Source organism: Camelus bactrianus, chromosome 1, assembly GCF_048773025.1.
Source record: "Camelus bactrianus isolate YW-2024 breed Bactrian camel chromosome 1, ASM4877302v1, whole genome shotgun sequence".
Taxonomy (NCBI): Eukaryota; Metazoa; Chordata; class Mammalia; order Artiodactyla; family Camelidae; genus Camelus; species Camelus bactrianus.
Genome location: NC_133539.1, coordinates 17,208,669 through 17,229,540, shown reverse-complemented (window position 1 = coordinate 17,229,540; position 20,872 = coordinate 17,208,669). Strand labels below are relative to the sequence as shown.

The window sequence follows — 20,872 nt, the reverse complement described above, 5'->3', positions numbered from 1 at the left end:
AGAGAAGGTCTTATGTCTTAGTTCAATTATTCTTTGTACAATATTATCATGTTTTTTTATCAAACAGTCTCAGAGGGGAGACTCGTAACCTTTCAAGTTTCTCAAGATCATCTACAAAAGAGCAATTTTAAAAGCATTTTTATCTGTGACACTATACAGTGCAACAAAATGTAAAATTCAGAAATTACATCCTATGATAAATCTCCCAAGATGTTCCTTTATCACATTCATTGACATTTCTGCAGTACACAGATGAATTTATTATAGAACTGTGTCCAATAAAACTGAATTAGATTAATGGAAGAGAAAAGGAATCCTAATTCTGTAGAGGCACATTTTGTGAATCTGTATCGACTGAACTTTTTTGATGGCAGTGTTAGGCAGTTAGATAAAATTGAGCACCAGGCAAGGGGAGAGGAAGGGGGAGGGAGCAACCCAGAAAATAATAGTACACCTGCACTCAAGATAAGGGGCTCCAAGAACTTTTACTTTCTCTAAATGAGGGCCAGCAAAGAAGCCGGCTAGAATCAAACACTACGGCTTCACAGTAGAGAGAAGGACCAGGCTTAACTGGACCCAATGCTCATTATAATATAATTAACATAGCAGTTTGAGCTCCCTCCTGTAGGTTTCTCTGTGTGCATCCTGGGTAAAAACATGCGTAAAAGAGATGAGCGTGCCTGAGCACAAGGAGCGTGAGCTGTCAGTCAGCTTGAGCACAAGGAACCTGAGCCATCAATAATCAATCACAAAAAACGCCCCCTAAGCCAGGATATAAGAAGAAGAAAAACAAAGGAGTGGCGCCATTTTTCTTCTCCTGGATTGGCCCGCTCCCAATTCTTGGAGGTTACTATGTTTTACTACCATTTTACTTCACTAATAAAATCTTCTGTTTGTATCAAGCTGTCTCCCGTTAGACATTCATTTTTTTTCGGGTGACGAAGAGCCGAGGTAACTTTTATTCCCCTCCTCCCGGTAACAGCAGGTGTTCTTTTATTTAATGTCATGCTAGAAACTAAAGCAATTAGATTTTGTTATCTAGATATGGGTACAAGTTTTTTTTTTTTTATCCATTTGAAATGAAATGTATTGTTTAATTGTATTATAATTAATTATGTTACTCTGATACATAATTTAAGATTGATTGTAGGCAAAAAGGCCAATTCTATTTGTGTTACATAAAAATGAAATCCTTCTTCCTAGCTATGTGATATTTTGTCAATAGCATATTTTTAAACACAAGCTAAGAAAGTATATTATTCAGTACAGATTTATTTTTCTATTTATATGAAGAACATTTTTGATGCAAAAGGAATTGTCAATTTGCCTTTATTGTACAAAAGAAGAATGAGATTCTGTTATCTAATTTGCCTAGTGGACCAGAAATAGTTATGGCAGGCCTGGTAAGGGGCTGGTGATCAGTGAAATCATTTTTCTCATTAATCTTTGTGCTTACTTTTGAGGAAATAATTATTTACCTCTGTGTCTAGTGAATTTTAACATAGGCTCCTGAAACTGAACAAGAAAATTTCTAAGCAACTTCCAGAGTCTAACCTATATATTTCTCACTAGTCTTCATTTTTTAAAGGTTTTTCTAGGTTTTATTTTGAAAGTCTGAAATACTCCTGTGGGTACAGGTACATTCAATCTGAAACAAATGAACAATGAAAAATGTTTTAAACATACACAGGAGCTGAATCAGTCACTCAAAACTACACATGCTAAGTTGGTGGATCATTCCTTCAAGGAAAATACTCAATCATTAAACAAATGGAAAAAAAAAAGCTTCTAAGGCAAGTATTTCAATAGCCATTCTTGACAGCAAAGCAGTGAGCCCAGTTTAGATCATTATTTTAATATTTAGCTTAAACTGGCATCTTCTATTTGAAAATACAAGATCAAAATATTTGCAGCCAGAAGTTATGTTTTAATTCTCTGGAGTATAACTTGTGATTAGTTTATTATATCTAAGCAGACATTATTACAAAATGCTCACCAAAACCAGCATTATTTTCAAGTAATGTATTTTCCCTGATACATCAGACATAATTAAAACTCAAGAAGAAATGTCCCTGGGAGGATATGTATGTGGCTCCCACTTCGCTGTTCTGCATATAAGCAGCTTGGGAGTCATCACTTTCTATGAACCAATAAAAATCTGACAGACTGAAAACTCAACAGCTTTTTTGGATCTATAGAAGAGGGGAGGACACGTGGCAAACCTCTGCCCCCAAGACTGGAGAGACAGATGGGAATGCAGGGAATCTCAACATTCCCGAACAAAGACTCCAGAGCAGAAACCATGGAGGAAGCAGGGTGGTGGGGAGAGGCTGGCAGGAGATGGTATTAGAACAGGCAGATAGCTAGATATGAGCAGAGAAAGGGGGACGCAGGCCAAATGGCAGGAATTGGGTGAAAAGGAGGGGCACAGGCCAAGTGCAGGAAACTAGATGTCATGTAAACAACAGGGATCTCGGGGCAGAGGAAGAAAAGCAGGAACCTCTCAGTGGGTAGGTGGTCTCATATTTTGGAGTGACAAGTGGCCTGGAGACTGACAAAGAAAAGGTAGGAAAAGGCAGGAATCTCCAGTTTCTAAGTAACCTTTTGCTCACTATGCCCTCATTACAATAAAATTAGCCTTGCAGATAAGAAGTACCCATCATGCACCAAAGCCATAACACCTAGACTAAATAAAGACAAAAATCCCTCCTCCCCTTGGGAAGTTGGAGTTGGGATGAAAATCAGGGAACGCTACCCCAGACCCTTCCCTCCCCAATGAATATTCCTCCCATTCATTTTTACACCCTGTGTAACCAACTTGCCAAAGAAACTCAGGGCAGCCACTGACCTGAGCCTGCCCGCTCTCCTGTTGAGGGTGTACTTATCCATCCCTTAATAAATCCTCACTTTACTTTCTTAACCTCTGCGTCCTGTCTCTGAATTCTTTCTGCAGTGGGAAAAGAACCTAGTCACTGGCAACAACAGGACAGAACTGAAATGGATGAATTACAGGAGGCTCCATGCAGATAACTCCCAGAGCCAAAACAAGAGGGGGACCTCGTCACAGGGGCCCCTACAATATTACGAGATTGATCTCCAGGAACTCAACCAGGGTCTCATCGTGAAAGTCAGAGAAAAATCCTCTCTGGCTTCTGGCAGGGAGAGGGAAAAGGAAACATTTGAAAGACCTCAGATCACTCAGTTCTTAATAAGGCTTGCCCTCAGGGTAGACTAATTAACCAGGGCCTAACCAGCTGCGTTTTACCAGAACCTAACTGACCTGAGGGAAGGAAAACACCCAACTCCAGCCATCCTGTCCCACCAAAGGGAGGAGGGGAAAAAATTAAAAAACTGAGAAACCCCTGTGAATTTCACAGTCCAGAGATGCAGTTTCACCAAAAGACTGAAATCAAATCATTGGGTCGTAGGACATTTTCTCATCCTGATCACCTCACCACTGCATTACTAAAAGACTGCTTACAGCAGTTCCTCTTACCCAGTGCATCATGTCCTGGTACCAAGGAAAAATTTCAAGGCACACCAAGAAGCAAAACACAATTTGAAGAGAACAAGCATTAGAAGCAGACATGGCAAGGACTTGGGAATTATCAGGCCAGAAATTTAAAACAGTTTTGATTACTATGCTAAGGGCTCTAATGGATAAAGTAAGCAGCATTCAAGAACAGATGGACACTGTAAGCAGAGAGATGGAAGTCCAAGAAAGACTGAAAAGAAATGCTAGAGATCAAAAACAGTGTTACAAAAACAAAGAATGCCTGTAATGGGCTGATTGGTAGACTGAAAATACTTGAGGAAAGAATCTCTGGGCTTGAGGATATCTCAGTAGAAACCTTCCGAATCGAAAAGCAAGATTATATGTCTAGAACTGATAGTATGTGAGAGGTATTTTTAAAAAAAGCCGAATACAGTATCAGGCTAATTGGGAAATGGATGCGGAAATTTTTTTCTTCCTAATGGTCCCTTGTATCTGTGACTTTCAAAAGACGATAAATATTCTAAGAAGATAACAATTTCCAGAAGAACTGGAGAAAGCAGCTTCACTGCCCAGAAAAAAAACGTATGTTTTGGCATATTATTACATTTGAATTGCTCCACAATACTTAACAACTTAAATTTCTGATTTTGCTAACCTATTTAATTTTTAATTTTATATTGTGATAATGAAAAATTAATCAGGTGGTCTAAGAAAGAAATGGAAAATTTTAGTTGAGCTAAATTTGAGGATTATAACCTGGGAAAAGCGTCTCAGAAAGCTCTGAGAACTGTTCCTCCGGTTTGAAATCAAGGCACAGATATAGAAGTTTTTTGAGACAGAGGACTGTACATCAAATAACGTATTCTGGGCAATTTACATAATCCAGATCTAAGCATCACTGAGGGGGGTCTTCTGACCCCTGACAAAATCCAGGAGGAAGGTTATCTTTGAAGGAGTGGTCTTGTTAACGCTAGGAGAATGTTGCTCTTTTTGGTGGAGCAGGTACTCCTGCCAGCGGGGTAGGTTTGGTTAATAGATACTGCAGATACACAATGCACGGTAAGAGGAGAGAGGAGGCCAAAAGGCAGAGAAGATTTTTCTCTTTAAATTTTTCTTGTCTTGCCATAAAATATAAATTTTATTTTGCAATTGTATTAATATGTCTTTTCCCCTTTTTATACTAAATTATAAATCCTTTGAGAGCTGAGATTAGCTCTGTCTTGAACCCTCAGTACCCTCAACATGCCTTAGCTTAGATTAGTCAACCTAACAGATGCTCCTTTCTCTAGATCTAATTCGTAAACATACTTCTCTGATTCTTTATTCCAAAATTTCCATGTTTTTCTCATATGGGCAAACTTTTGTGTTTATAGTCTGTTAAATGTTTATTCTAGTAATTTTATAAAGGAAGCTTTAAAAAGTGTATTATAATAAAGTGAAAATAGTATAAAACTCTTTATAAAGACAGATAAAATATTTTTAATAGCTGAGACTAAAAATATCAATTAGTGTGTCAAAAATTCTCATAGTTTTTTGCTCACTTTTGTATGAATTGGCAGTTAGAATTTTTAAATTTGGACTCCGGAAATATGAAAGATAAAAGTGAGACTTGTGAAGTGTTTAAGAAAATAACTTTCACCACAAAAGACCAAACCTATAAGATCTTGATGTTTGTCATGTGAAAATATTTTATTTTCTGAAAAAAAAGGGTAAAATGTAAGAACGCTAAGACTTGAAAAGTGCAACTCATAAGATATAATTTCTATAAATAAAAATGAGGGGTGAGGGGTGAAATACCAAATGTTGGTGAGTATGTGGAACAAAAGGAACTCTCATTCATTGCTGATGAAAATGCAAAATGCTCCAGCCACTTTAGAAGACAGTTTCATAGTTTTTTATAAAACTAAACATGCTCTTAATGATACGATCCTGCAATTTCACACCATGGTATTTACCAAAGTGGGTTGAAAACCAAAGCCCACACAAAATTGTGCATATAAACATTTATAGCATTTTTATTTATAATTCCCAGCACTTGGAAGCAACCAAGATGTCCTTTAATAGGTCAATGGATAGACACATTTTGGTACATTCGTACTATGGATTATTATTCATAACTCAAAAGAAGTAATGCTTTTACTAAGCTACAGAAAAACAAGAAGTAAACCCAAATACATAATTTAAAATGAAAAGTGACAATCTTAAAAGGCATCATATCACACGATTCCAAACATATGACATAATGGAAAAGGAAACCTACAGAAACAGGAAAAGGAGAGTGGTTGCTAAGGGATGGAGGCGGAGCAAGGAAGGACAAATAGGTGGAACTCAGGAGATTTTTAATGCAGTGAAACTACTTTGTAAAATAATAAAATAGTGAATACCTGTCATTATAAATTTGCCAAAAGCCACAGAATGTACTACACAGAGTCAATCCTAACATATATTACAAACTTTGGCGGCTCATCAATTGTAACAGAAGTACCAAACTTACGCAAGATGCTGTAATGTAATATGTAACACCATCAATGGGTTGATGGTAAGGGGATAGGTGAGAGGTCTGTACTTTCCACTCAAATTTCCTGTTTAAAAAAAGGCTATTAATTTTAAACTTTTGTGGTAGAAACAAACGCGCAGGATTGTGAAAGAAGATACTTACATTTTCTTTTAGGAGAATATAATTTTGCATACTTCCATGACTATTGAAAATGAAATTTAATTATCTTTTCTCATCGGTTAAGAATCTAGGATCAGATTGTGTCAAGAGGTCTTAACCCTGAATATGACAGAAGACGTGGGCTTCTCTGTCAGTTCCCTTCAAACCTAAAAAATGACTCAGCAAAGGAAAATCAACAAGAAAGAACTAAGAATTGTTTAGAATATCCAATATTATGTAAATATTCTTCAAGCAATAGTAACAGAACGATGAACCTTGAAGTTTCTGTCTTAAAAGTGTAGCTAGAGAGCAAAGTAGAATCTTTGACAACAGTGAGGATTCTACCCTGATATGTGGCCAAAAGTCCCACTAAAACAATCATAATATTACAAACATCTATCGATTAACTACTAGAATATGTTAAATATGTGGTAAAAATAGTGTAACCGTGAGGATTGTCTCTGTTTTGTGATTAGAATTATTTAATAGAAATAAACAGCACCCACTGGATTCCATGGTCAACTCCACAAAATTCCTTGATCATTCAGGCCACTTGCTCAAATCCTTTTGTGACTCCTAGAGGCTTACTGAAATGAGCACTTGTATCTATGTAACTAAGGCTTACTATAAACAGTTTGCTATTATGTATCTGTCTAATTAATGATGCCAAAGTGCCATACATATTTAAAAAGTATATTTAATGGCTCTTTAAATACACAGTTAACATTTCAGATTATTACAGTTGTAATAAAGAATCTGACTCTATTTTTGATGTTTGGTTGCTGACAGCCTTCAAGCTCACCCCTGTCCCTTTCTGTTTTTTGACCTCATATCTGGAGAGACCAATAAGAAAGCCCAACTCCCTCCCATGGTGACAGCCCACAAACTCAAACACTGAGACGTCTCTAAAATTCATCCCAGCCTCACACTCTAATTACACAGACATACACACAGAAGCTGCCAGCATCCCCACAGGCTCCCTTGTTTCATTTTAGTCTAAACCTGAGCCCTTCTGTTTGAGGAGTCCTTTTAATGTTCACTCTGGGTAGTAAAGTTTATTACACTTTCACTGGTGCCAGTGCATCATTCATCCTGACATCCGCTAATTCTTGCATGGGTGCTGCCCTGTATTGATTGCATTTATGATTTGTTTGATGCTCATTATTAAACAAGGAATAAAATGAAAAGCTTTGTCATCTTTCAAGGTAAATTATGAATTCTCTGATGCATGTTAGCTTACATTCTTGTCTTCCTTCCTTTCTTCTTTCCTTTCTCTTTCCTTTTTCCTAATATTTTTCTCTCCTTCCATCCTTCCACATATAGGTAGTAACCTCGACTGCACACAATTATGATAGATATTTGCATGTGAAGTGGAGAGAGCCCAGATACAAATAAAACAACACACTTGCTCTCAGGAAATGCAAAATCTGGAGTGGGGGATAGCTCATAAGAAGAAAGAAATGAGGACAGAGGCCAAATACATAGTTCTTTTTATAAATCACAGTATCACAGTTGTTCTATTCTTATTTACCCACTTTATCCTCTCATCTTTTAGATTAAAATTTTGTGATCAGAAGTAGAGTTATGTTCACGTTTTTGTAGCCAGTAATAATAATAGCAAAAGTTTTTGCTATGTTATGACCATTCTAAGTGATTTTATTTATTAAATAATTTAATATTTAAAACAACTCTATAAAGGAGACATTGTTAACATTATATGATTAAAATTATGTTATATATTAAAAGCTATTCAATTGTCTTATAGATGAAGAAGAAGGGCGACAGAGAAGCATAGGGTCCCAGGGCTAGTAAATTGCAGAGACAAGATTGGAAGCAGGCAGTCTGACTGCAGACCCTGTGTGCCCACCTGGAAAACTACACAGTCTTAATCTAGACTTCTGGTTCCCAGTTATCCTTTCTCTCTGTCATGTAGACATTTTAGTTGACCAAAACATTTTATTTGTATATAACTTGACTGCATTCTTGATTGTATCCTTAATTCATTATTCAGTCATTTTCTAGAAGTCTGTATCACTTAATAGGTATTAAGGCTTTGGAATGATGATATTGACTATTTGTGATCTTATTCTTTGTTCATATTTATCACTAAATCAGAACAAACATGCAGAATTCTGTTTAAATGCATATGATCAATATGGAAACATTTAACACAGTTGTCAGGGAGAGAAAAGGTTTCAGATAACTTAAGGTTGTACACATTGGCCCTGGTTTTTAACCAGGCTGCATATAAAATATTCACTGAATTTGTATTCATTATAGGGAATTCTAAATTTCATATTTTATTATCACAGGTTTAATCTAGATAATACATGCAAAAAATATATAAAAAGTCTGTAAACTCTAAAAAGTGAAATTAACAAGGATTTGATACAAAGACTTGAGTTTTTATATTTGTTTTTGTTTTTTTAATCTTTACTAGTACTGTGTTGACACCTAATTACAGCAACAACTCAAAATCATAAGGTAAAACTAATTTTTAGATTTCTAAAAAATTTCTTGATTAGAATTCACTCCCTGAGAAGATTCAAAACATCTTTATGTGCAGTGCAAATTAATTATGGGAATTCTTATTACTCTTGAAACTAGAAGATGAAAGCATCAAAAAATTAATTGATTAATAAATATCACAATAGGGAAATAACATTATTTGAATACCCTCCTGGCTTGAATCCCAGAGCCCAGTAAACCGATGAGTTTTCATAAATATCAAAAACAATGCACAGGTTTTGTTTTCAGTAATCCTTTTATTCCATTCCACACACAAAGCACTTAATTTTTGAAATACCACTAATCATTTTGCTATAATCTGAAATTCTGCAGGAAATACCAGGAATACCAAAGTAGCAGAATATATATATTTTTTCTTTTCTCCAATATAGTATATATGAGTCCCATCTGCAAAATGTCATAAAAATATTTCAGCACTGATTCCAACCTTTGGACAGCCCATCCTCATAATTATTTGCACTAGCTTCTCATCACAAATTCAAAGGAAAAAACTCAGGTCAAATAGTGGTACTTTTTTTTGAACTATTTCCATCAGTAAAATATAAGATGAAGTCGCTCACTCATTTAGTTTCTAGGTAACATCTCGTTTTGAAAAGCTACCTGGTATGTCTTCTGGAGATTAAACCTACAAGAAATTTATACAAATATGAGACCTAAAGTAAAATTGTGAAGCCTCTATTGATCAATATGTGGAGCGTGTTAACAAGACACAGGAGGTAGTTATACTGAAGACTCTCTCCTTTCAGGAGCTTCATGGGAAAGAGAGGCCATTGCAGTTTTACCTATTGGCCATCTTCCACCATTGCAATTTGTAAACTCATGCTCCTGCTCACCTCTGGAGTGTGATCTGGTGTCATTTCTGCAATTCCACACTACCCAAAGAGCACTGTTATTTGGCAACAGGAAATACTGCCTTTCGTCGGTATGGGCATACCCACTTTTTACTCTCTTTGGTCTGTGGTATTCCCTCAGTCTCAATCACCCTGTGCAGTGTGCCCAATCCTAGAACCTTCTGATTAAGGCTTGCCCTTCATCTCAATCACTTTTTTTTTCCCCCAAAATACATTTACTGACCACTGCTCGATCCCATCCATTTTGATTAAATAGGTTGAATGTCACTAATCTGCACTTTCATGGTAATCTTCAGTTGTAATTTTAGAATGCCTCAATTTTATTGAACTTGTTTCTATTTGTTTCTTCAACCCTCAAAATTGTAAGTTTGGTGGAATTTTAATGTGAGGGATCTTTATATCTCTAGTACCTAGCATTTTTGCATGGCATAACTTCTCAATGAATATGACCTTGAATTGGTTATTTATACAATTTCTCTCTCCTTTTTTTTCCTCCTGAAAAAGCTTACCTTCAGGTTTTCATACACAATAGAGTGTCTTACAAGTAGAACTTCTGTTGAATAGTTTCTATTTAGTCTTAGTTATATTTACCCAACAAGATAGCAATATGTAGTTATCCATATACTCGCTCAGATACTAAAAAGTTGAAAACTACAGGCAATGCAAAAGTATTTAAAGATTATTTGTATTTTTAACTAAATATGCTTTTTTATGTTCTCTGTGTGGGGGGGTGCTACAAGTTTGTAAGCATGTCGTATAACTGTAAAGCCATACACAAAGCTTATAAAAATGAGAAACTTTAACAGATTCATAAAAATAAGTTAAAAATATAGATTTTAGCCATGCTGTATCCCACAAGGATCTGTGGGACTCAATAGTTTGTTAAAGCAACAGCAACTTGCTGATGATCAAAAGGTAACAGGGTCAATTTAAAAATTAAATCTGAGTAATATCAAAAAACAAACCTCTTTCAACATTCAGGACCCATGAGGAGACTTTGCATTTTACAAAACTACAAGGTTTCAGATAAGAGCAATTACTCAAGATGTTAGCAATGTATATTTACATGAGGCTTCATAATAGTAAAAAGGATAAAGTACCGTAGGAGGGAGAAAAAACACTGGAAAAATCCAAGATGTGAGAGACATTTAATCACAGATCCCAGGGTTTGTTCCAAGTCACATAGGTTATAGTTTGTCTCTAGATCCTGATCCACCAGTATCTGTGTACAGTATCTTGATTTCAGGAAGGACCCAGTCTCACTCAAGGAGGTATCCTTTATAACCCTCTGCCTTCATGACCAAACTTCATCCTAGAAATCAAGAGACCAAAACAGAAATCAGGTACAAAGCATCATTCGGGATATTTTCTATACAAACTGGATTGGCGGGATTCCATTCTTTTTGGAAGATGTAGAAGAGAACCATTACATCAGCTTTCAGGCTTCTAGAGGCTGCATGCATTCCTTGACCTGTGTTCCTTCATCCCTGCAACCTCGGCTTCTCTCATCACATCTTTTTCTCTGACACTGACCCTCTTACTCCATTGTATATGAGCCCTCTGATTACATTGGGCCCATTCAGATAATACAAGATAATCTCTCCAACTAAAGGCCCTTAATTTAATAACATTTGCAAAATCCCATATACAACATAAGGTAATACATTCATAGGTTCTAGAGATTAAGGGGTGGACATCTTTGGGGAACCATTCACAGCTGGTTTTTAATTTGTGCATTGAGCATTGACAGAGAGCTCACATACAAATTATATTTTCCATTTTTGAATTCCCATAGACCGGTAAGGCCCTAATTATCCTATACATTTATTTATTGTACTTCTACTGCCAAGATCCCAGGCCATCTTACTCGACCTATGCCTACTTTTATCTGCAGAGATATGTTTAATTGCTCATCTTGAAATAGTGTTCACAACCTGTCCCAACCTTCTCCTCCAGCAAGCTGTTCACCTATTTGCTGAGTTTGTGTAATTCATTTTTCTCTCAGAAGATCACTGACCTTCACCTCTTAGGTTTTTTTGCCATCCACAAATCATTTTTGTTTTACTCTGATTCTTACTTGAAAGTGCAATCAACTACAGGTCTGAGTACTTCCTTTTCAACAGAAACAGACTATCTCAGAGGCCCATGAAAAGAACTATGATGGGTAATTTAGGATACATGCTTCTGATGGCAATAACTTTGAGACCACACCCTTGGATTGAGAAAGGACTTCCAGTACTCAAGTGGAGAAGCTGATGGGTTCATAAACCTGCTACTCAAGATCAAGCAGAACAAAAAATTAATTACATAGGAATGAGTAAACTGATTAAGGATAATCATTATTTTATTTGAAACAATTTTTTTAATGTTCTCTTTTCTGGACAAAATGAATCTTTTTTTCTTAAGTTATAACTACAATTTAATAGATTGCATTTTGTAAACAGAAGTAAAATATTTTTTCTCTCTGCCAGACACCTCCAGAACTTGGAAAATCTTATTGAGTATTCTTATTTCCATGACAATATAATAATTTGTATAGATTCAGTAAGACTCCGTCCCTCTTGTAATAGAGCATAATTGAAAAAGTATGTAGTGTAGACAGGGCTTTGAAATGTTATATTTAAGAATGATTCCTAGGCTTAGATATGGTCAGGCAGTTTTATGAAACTAAGGTTGATAGTATGGAGCCAATGATTACAAAGCTTTCTTGAAAAAATGAATAAATAAAGTGACCTGGTATATTACAGGGTTTGCTTACAGGCTTACAGGGTTCTAAGCCTTATGGGTGAGTAAGGTAAGTTACTTCCTGGCAGGCATAAGAACCTTAAGCCATTTGAGAGACCCTGAGCTATTAATGCTAGATCTCTGGTAGCATGAAAGACACCACTTTTTGTTCCGTCCATTGAGTGGATTTATCTTGTCTTTTCACAAAGTGCAACTATCAACCAGCTTTAATGCAGCTGTTTCCAGACTGAATGCCAGCCCTCTACCCTTGAATTGTAAACTGTGCTCTTCAGTCACTGATAATGTGTAGGAGTCCATCGGGCAGTGAGATTAGGTAACTTCTCAGGAGGATGTAGGGTAAGACACAAAGCTATGGCAGGGACATCTTCATGGATGCAATATGTACCCCCCAGGGGTACCCTGACACAGGTTCTCCAGCATTTAATTATGACACATTTTTGTAACATTGTCTGTTAGAATGTTGTTCTGACAGGTTTCTGTAACTTAAAAGGTTTTTCAGGTCTCAAAATAATTTTATGTCTTCTCATAACAGTAACTCTTTTAATTAAAACACATGCACTAGTTAAATTGCTGAGGGAATGTATTTAGCAGCAGCCTTAAGTAACTTTCTTACAAAATTCTACCAGTTATTTATTAATGGTTGTCATGGGCTTATTCCAAAGTCTGTGGTCAACCTACATACAAGTGAGTGACATTTCAAATATCATTGAGCTTTGCAATACACAACTTCAAAGAAACTGACTGTCAATGAGTAGATGAAGCTCCAAGAGACATGTTGTTGCTCAGAGTTCCATTTCAAATCAGACATTAAGAGAAATAAATTTATGAATAGAGAGCTATAGAGGACTATGAACATTGCTAGTTGTGGTATACAGATTCTCTAAAATCCAAAGATTTAATAAGTCTTTATGTTATTTATTTTGCTTTGGAACTTGCAGAGAAATAGCTGTGGAAGATCTTTAGTATCAATGACCCAAGTAATTCTTAACATTCAAAGTCTTATTTTTTGCTGGGTCTAGTATTTTTAACCAAGTTTATTAGCCTCCCTTTGAAGATCATATCATGAATCAAAGATAATAAATAACATTGTTTTCCAATTGAATCAAATTTAAGCATTTCAGTGTCAGATTGTGGTGATGAACAAGGTAGTTTAAATATTTCTATGGGTGCATAGTAAACATGTATTAAAATCTGTCCCACATAAATGTGTATTTGTTTTTATTACTTTCTCTTGGAAAAAAGAAATACATTAGCCAAGCAGATAATAGACTATAATGATTCTGACTTTGTTGGTTGATTCTGGAATAACCTTTTATCCATATTTAAAAGAATAACAAATACAACAGTGACAAAAACTTCCTTGACCACTTCCTCATTTTATAAAAAAATTAACTTCAAACATCTATCATAGTAAGTACAAAAATGAACTTGAAATTTGATTATAGAAAAAACAATAAAACATATAAGAAAAATATATTCCAACCTGAAGGAGATAAAGGTTACATAGCCAGAATACAAAAGCACTGCATATAAATAATAATAGGATAAAAATGGGCTTTGTCAAATTAACAAAGACATGCATTTCATGGTACTATTTTCAGAAAAAAAAATGGCACACTACATAAATTAAGAGAAAATATCTAGAAATATATTTCTTACTAAGCACTTGTATATAGAACAACAACAACAAAACTGTAACAATAAGACAACATCCTAATAAAACAATGAAAAAAGACTGAACCAGACAATTCGCAACAGAAGACAGGTGCATGGCAAAGACGCAGAAAGATGTTCAATATCATGTCATCAAGGAAGTGCGAACTTAAAAGCCTATGATTCCACCGTTAGTCCATTAGAATGACTTAAATAAAAAGAAAGGCAATACCAAATGTTGGTGAGGATTATGACACAACTGAACTTCGTTACTTTGGAAAGATTGTAAAATTGTGTATGTACCTTATAATTTATGTGACAAAAATCACGTTAAAAACATGTTATCCTTTAACCCAGAAATTTCACTACTAGGTATTCACCTAAGAGAAATGAAAATACATGCTCACAGAAAAACTTTACATACGTGCTTATAGAAGACTTTTTAAATATCAGAAAATATAAATAACCTAAATCATGGTATAGTAATATGATAAATTGCTACTCAGCCACAAAAAAAAGCAAAAATTGTTTATAATAAAACACTGTGGAAGAATCTCGCAGTTTATAATTAATGAAAAAAGACGGATTCAAATAGCAAATATTGTATAATTCCACTTCCCTAAAGTTCTAGAACACACACAACTGTAATAATAAAAATCAAATTAGTGTTTGTTTTGGGTATGAGTTGGGAGAGATCACCTGAAAAGGACAGAAAAAGGTATTTCAAAGGCAATGGGAATGGTCTATAGCTTGAATGACTTGGTAATTACATAGATATTTACCTGTGTTAAACTCACTGAACTGTATGCTAAAGATCTACACATTTTATTGTATGTGAAATAAATAATAATACAATTGATTAAACATACTTCCTAATGAGACATAAATAAGAAGTTGTATATAAACATGCTTCTGCTAATCAAATAACACAGCATAATGGATAAAATTAATTATACATCTTCAGATTATAAGATGATAGAGATCATTCAGCAAAATACTCTGTCAAAAATAAAAGTAATTCCTTCTTCTACAACCTTAAAAAGGGACAGGGTCACCAGTTGTCTCCCCATGTCAGCCCTCCCCGTTATGGGAAATCATTTTATCACAGCGTGGTGAAAGTTCCCACGACTGCAAAGATATTGATACGATCGATGAAACTGCCTCTGTAACATTCTCCCTTTAGTCTTGACCTTTGGATTGTGTGAAGTAGGATGCATTTCTCCTCATGAGACAACCTTTAAATACGAGATGATGTTTATTAATTGCGGTGTATAGTTTTCCACAATGAAGGATGTTTAATTCCACTACACCACACATGTACCTTCAAATAGCTAATCCTCTTGGTTTATCTCCAACTTGTCAATATTCTTCTCTGAAAACTGGTCTTAAAAATAAACAGCTCAGTCAATATGTGTTCTGAGGAGCAGAGCTCCATTGCTCTGCACTAAACTTCTGTCATCATAATTTTAGACTGCATTAGCTTCTTGCCTACCACTGTGTCCGCTCATTGATTAGTAGATTTGCATCAGCGAAAACCCTGCCTACCCAGTAGTGCACTGTTGATCTGTTCTGAGCTAAATATTAGATTTAAGTTTTATCCTTTTACATTCTATTTGATGTTCACAAGTAATTTTTCTGCATTATAATTTAAATACTTGATAAACTGGATTGTGAAAAACAAGTTTTATGTATAAATTCAGTTTTTTTTTTAAAGCTGTTGTATCAGAGACCTATCCTATCTAGCAAATCAACTTAGAAGACTAGTCAGCAATTTGGGAGTTGTCTGCATTTTATTTTAATTCAGAGGAAATAAAATACATGATTGATTCTTCTCAAACTTTCACTCCCATTTTTTATATAATGCAATTTAAGCAAGTACTTATTTAAACATTTTTCCTGGTGTTGTTCCATTAATAATAATAAAAAAAAACTGTAGGCTTTTTACCAAGCTCAAAGCAGATGTATAATAAATTTTTATAACCTCTTAGCTCTGCAATACTTGGCTGAAACCTGGCAAATGACTAAATAGGCATCTCTGAGATGCAGCAAATAATAACCCCATCTTTGGCAATTTGCTTATGACAGATATCCACTAAATACATTTTTATTTATTGTTTCTATTTTTCAAAACTGGATGTAAAAATTATAGAAAATGGATTTTCTGCTTGGTAAATCGATTGCGTACATCTGACATTTAGTTATTTTGTGTATGAAGCCACAATCTCTCATAATTAATTAAATTATTCAAACTCATTCTTTCCAAATTATACCTTGAGAAAGACTGCAGATAATTTATTCTGTACTTGGAGAAGTGTCTATAAAATAATTATTTTTTATCACAAAGATGACCTGACATTCGTATGTTATTAAAAAAATTGATACAAATAAAAATCAGTACTAAAGCATTGCATAAACTGAATGTTTGTGTACCCTCACAATTCATATTTTGAAGCTCTAGGCCTCGGTGTGATGGTATTAGGAAGTAGGGACTTTGAGAGCTCACTAAATTAGATGAGTTTATGAAGTGGAGCCTGGTTGATGGGATCAGTGCCCTTAGGAGAAGAGGAAGAGACGCCAGAGCTTCCTCTCTCTGCCGTGTGAGGACACAGGAAGAAGGCAGCCATCTGCATGCCGGGAAGAGAGCCCTCACCAGGAACTGATTATATCCAACAGCATCGTGATATTGGGAATCTCCAGCCTCTAGAATGAAGGGAAACAAATATCTATTGTTTAAGCTACCCAGTGTATGGCATTTTGTTACAGCAGTCTATGCTAAGACAGTGATTTGTACTAAGCAGTGGGGGTACAGTTGTGACAAAAACCTAAAATTGTGGAAATTACTTTGGAACTGGATAATGTGTAGAGGTTGGAAGTATTCTGAGGTGCATGTTAGAAAAGGCTGAGATTTAGCTGTGAAGGGACTGCTATAGGCTATTCCGGTGAGAGCTCAGAAAAGAAGAGAGCTGAAAAGAAAACTTTATTTTTTTAAGAATACATAAATAATCCCAGCCAGGATGTTGGTAAAAGTGGTAAAAGCCATTCTGATGAGATCTCAAATGGAAATTAGAAACATCTTAGTGCAGAACTGAGCTCACTTCTGAACACAATGAGAACAAATATGAGTAGCTGACTACTTTAATTTAAAAATAAATGAATAAATAAAAATTTTTAAAAATTAAAAAAAGAACAAATGGGAATGGTTGGGAATCTGTGGATGGAAAAGTCCAAAGAGGAGACATCGAGGGTAGGAAGGAACTCTTGCTAAACCGACTGAATAAGAATTCTTGGTGAAGGCAGGACCGGACCATCAGGTATAAAAGGTGGGGAATGAGTAATTGATCAGATATTGAAGTGGCTCAGTTATCAAGTGTCGGGGATTCTCTTTAAAGTGACTTATCAGGATTCTTGCTAAAACTGAACTATGCAGATTCAAAAAGGACTAGGGCGAAGGTCAAAAAGAGATCTTAGAGGAGCTTGACTGAAGTTTAGTCAAGGAGAGAATCTTTATACAATCTAAGTCCTTAATGATATAAGACTTTTTCTCATTAGGGCACTATTTTTTTTCCCCCATTAAGGACCAGCTCAACCAATCTGCTGAGACTTGGTAGTACGGGATATTTGCCATATGGTGACATTTGGCAAATGATCAGATATTTAAACAATGACCAACCTATACATTTCCATATAAGCATAAAATTGTTCCTTAATTCCATATAAATATACAATTGTTCTCTATTGATTCTTGTTTGCAAAATAAGTCTGATCTCACTACATTTGCCTTGATTACCTAAATAAATATAACAATAAAAAAAGTAGAAATAGACCACATAGGCCTTTTAAAATTTGCTTTGCTAAAACTTTTCTTAAGGAATCTCAGATTGAACTTCTAAGAGCCCTTCAAGATTAAAAAGTCAAGCCAAGAACTTACTACCAGACTTCACTTGTAGCATTAATACATTTGGATGAATTCGTTGTTCAGGGTCTCCAAAAAGGCCTAAGTTTCTCATGCCTGCCAGAAAGTGATCTACCTTACTCACCTGTAAGGCTCAGAACCCTGTAAGCCTGTAAGTAAACCTTGTAGGATACCAGGTCACTTCATTATTTTTTTTTCCAAGAAAGCTTTATAATCATTGGCTCCATAATATCAACCTTAGTTTCATAAAACTGCCTGACCATATCTAAGTCTAGGACTGAGGCTTAAATACGACATTTCAAAGCCCTGCCTACACTGTCAATTTTTCTAGTTATGCTCTATTATAAGAGAGACAAAGTCTTATTGAACCTATGCAAATAATTACATTGTCATGGAAATAAGAATACTCAGTAAGATTTTCCAAATTCTGGAGGTGTCTGGCAGAGAGAAAAAAGAAGTATTTACTTCCGTTTACAAAATGCAATCTATTGAATTGTAGCTAGTTATAGATAACTTAAGAAAAAAGAAAAATGATTGATTTTGTCCAGAAAAGAGAATACCAAGAAAACAAAAATGTTTCAAACAAAATAATAATCATCCTTAATCAGTTTACTCATTCTCATGTAGTTAATTTTTTATTCTGCTTGATCTTGAGTTAGTGGGTTTATGACCCATCAGCATCTTCATTTGAGTTCTGGAAGTCCTTCCTCAATCCAAAGGTGTGGTCTCAAAGTTATTGCCATCAGAAGCATGTATCCTAAATTACCCATCATTGTTCTTTCCATGGGCCTCTGAGATAGTCTGTTTCTGTTGAAAAGGAAGTACTCAGACCTGTAGTTGATTGCACTTTCAAATATGAATCAGAGTAAAACAAAAATGATGTGTGTATGACAAAAACCTAAAAGGTGAAGGTTAAAGATCTTCTGAGAGTTATTTGACAAGGACATTAGGGTATTTCAGTGGCATATGATATTCTAAAATGCTAAAATGATTTATGTCTGCTAACATTATATCAGACATCACAGATAGTCAGGGTGTTAACACATTTCTAGGAAGTTTATACACTTTCTGAGATATTTATGTTAATAAGATTTATCCATGCACATATATAACCAAGGAAAAGCTAAGCATCTCATTATTTTCATGCAATTCCACATATCAAACAAACCTAATTATTTTTAACATTTTTTTTTAATAAGGTAAAAGCACAAATCTTTTGAGAGTTTCTAGATGCCCTCTGGAAAGCCTCAAGATCAAGATCTAGGCTTCATCTGGAATTTGATTTTGGAAAGGGAAAATTGTTAAAAACATAAATAAAAATTTAAGTTCTTTAAAAGTGAAACATTTTGGTTTCCCTAAATAATCAAGGACATTATAAGGTTAACATAAAACACTGAGTATTTATCAGTGTCTGGCATTAATTTAGGGGAAGCTCTTAATCATTATGGCTCTACTCTTTTTTCCCTTTTTATTTTCCTTCCCATATTCCCGTTCCTTGTATGTTATGCTTTTTGTAGTTATCCCATAGTTTTTGGATACTCTGTTTTGTTTTGTTTTGTTTTTCAGTCTTTCTTCTCTTTGCTCTTCAGCTTTGGAAGGTACTCTTATCACACCCTTAAGTTCAGAGAAGCTTTCCCCAGCTATGTCCTTGTACTGATGAGTCCATCAAAGATGTTCTTGATTTCTGTTAGGGTGCCTTTGATTGCTAGCATTTATTTTTGATTCTTCCTTAAGTTGCCATCTCTCAGCTTACATTGTCTGTATGTTCATGTATGTTGTCTACTCTCCCATTTAATTGCAGGTTTTATTTTTTTTCCAGATTATTGCTCCGATGAATCCAACATTCCTTCCATATCTGATTTGGATTCTGCTATTTGTTCAAAATGTCTTCAAACTGTGTTTTTGCCTTTTAGTATGGCTTGTATATTTTTGTTGAAATGTGAACATAGTGGACTGGCTAAAATGGCAAAACAATTAGGCATCTGTAGAATACAGCATTTGTGTACAAAGGTTTAATGTATTTAACTTCAGTTATTAAAATTAAGTTTCATAATTAATAATATATTTAATCCTATTTATTAGAATTACATTTTCAACAATAATTCAAACTTTGAATTAAGATGTAATATATGCTTTCAGGAAGCCTGATCAACTTTTGAAGTATAATAGCACTATGAAAAATTAATTTCAATTTTCAAAAACAGTGACTATAAATAGCTCTCTGTTATTTGAAACCCTTTTATCTTTTTTAGCTAACCTCAGCCTGACTTTTTTACTAACAACACAATAGACCACTAATCATTCTCAGTGAGAAAAGACTATGAGTGACAAAATGGGGCACATTTTTTGTTGAATAAATAAATAAGAATATTATTTGATAGCACAAATTGCAGTTTTTTTATTCTAGTAAGATAATAGTTCAATAAAGATCTCAAAAAATTAATTTGATGTTTAATATATTTGAAAACATAGATAACAATGAAAACAATACATTCTATTTGGCATTTTAGTGTAATTTTCCCAGTAGATCTTCTAAATAAACTAGATGAGTTAGTGAGCAAGAAAAAAAAGTCACAGAAAGTTTTGCTTATAAACTTCTCAAGAAAAATGACCAGATATAAGAGCGATCTGGCTGCGACATCTGTTACCCCATTGATCGCCAGGGTTGATTCGGCTGATCTGGCTGGCTAGGCGGGTGTCCCCCTCCTCCCTCACCACTCCATGTGCATCCTTCCCAAAGCTGTGGGCTGGTTTGAAGAGGATGGCCATCCCCGATAGAGGAGGACCATTCTTCTCAGTCAAGGGTGTACGAGTAGCTGCGTTCCCCTGCTAAAATCTCCAAACAAGCTCTCAAGAAAAATGACCTGTACCAAGTCAATTGTTGCTAAAGCTAATATTGCTAAATATTGCTCAATATGACCACATTTGTCTTGTTAATCCCTGATACTAACATAAAAACTTTAAGGAGAATTTCTTGCTAAATATGTTAAATATGTTTTCAAACTAATCTGGTGATACATGATTATTAA

The 20,872-nt window shown here is 35.0% G+C and overlaps 1 pseudogene; it reads right to left on the bottom strand.

The window, feature by feature from the left end:
• LOC105070420 (large ribosomal subunit protein uL1m pseudogene) overlaps positions 1-20,612 on the bottom strand; it is a 112,700-nt pseudogene extending 92,088 nt beyond the window's left edge.
• Between the last annotated feature and the right edge of the window lie 260 nt (positions 20,613-20,872).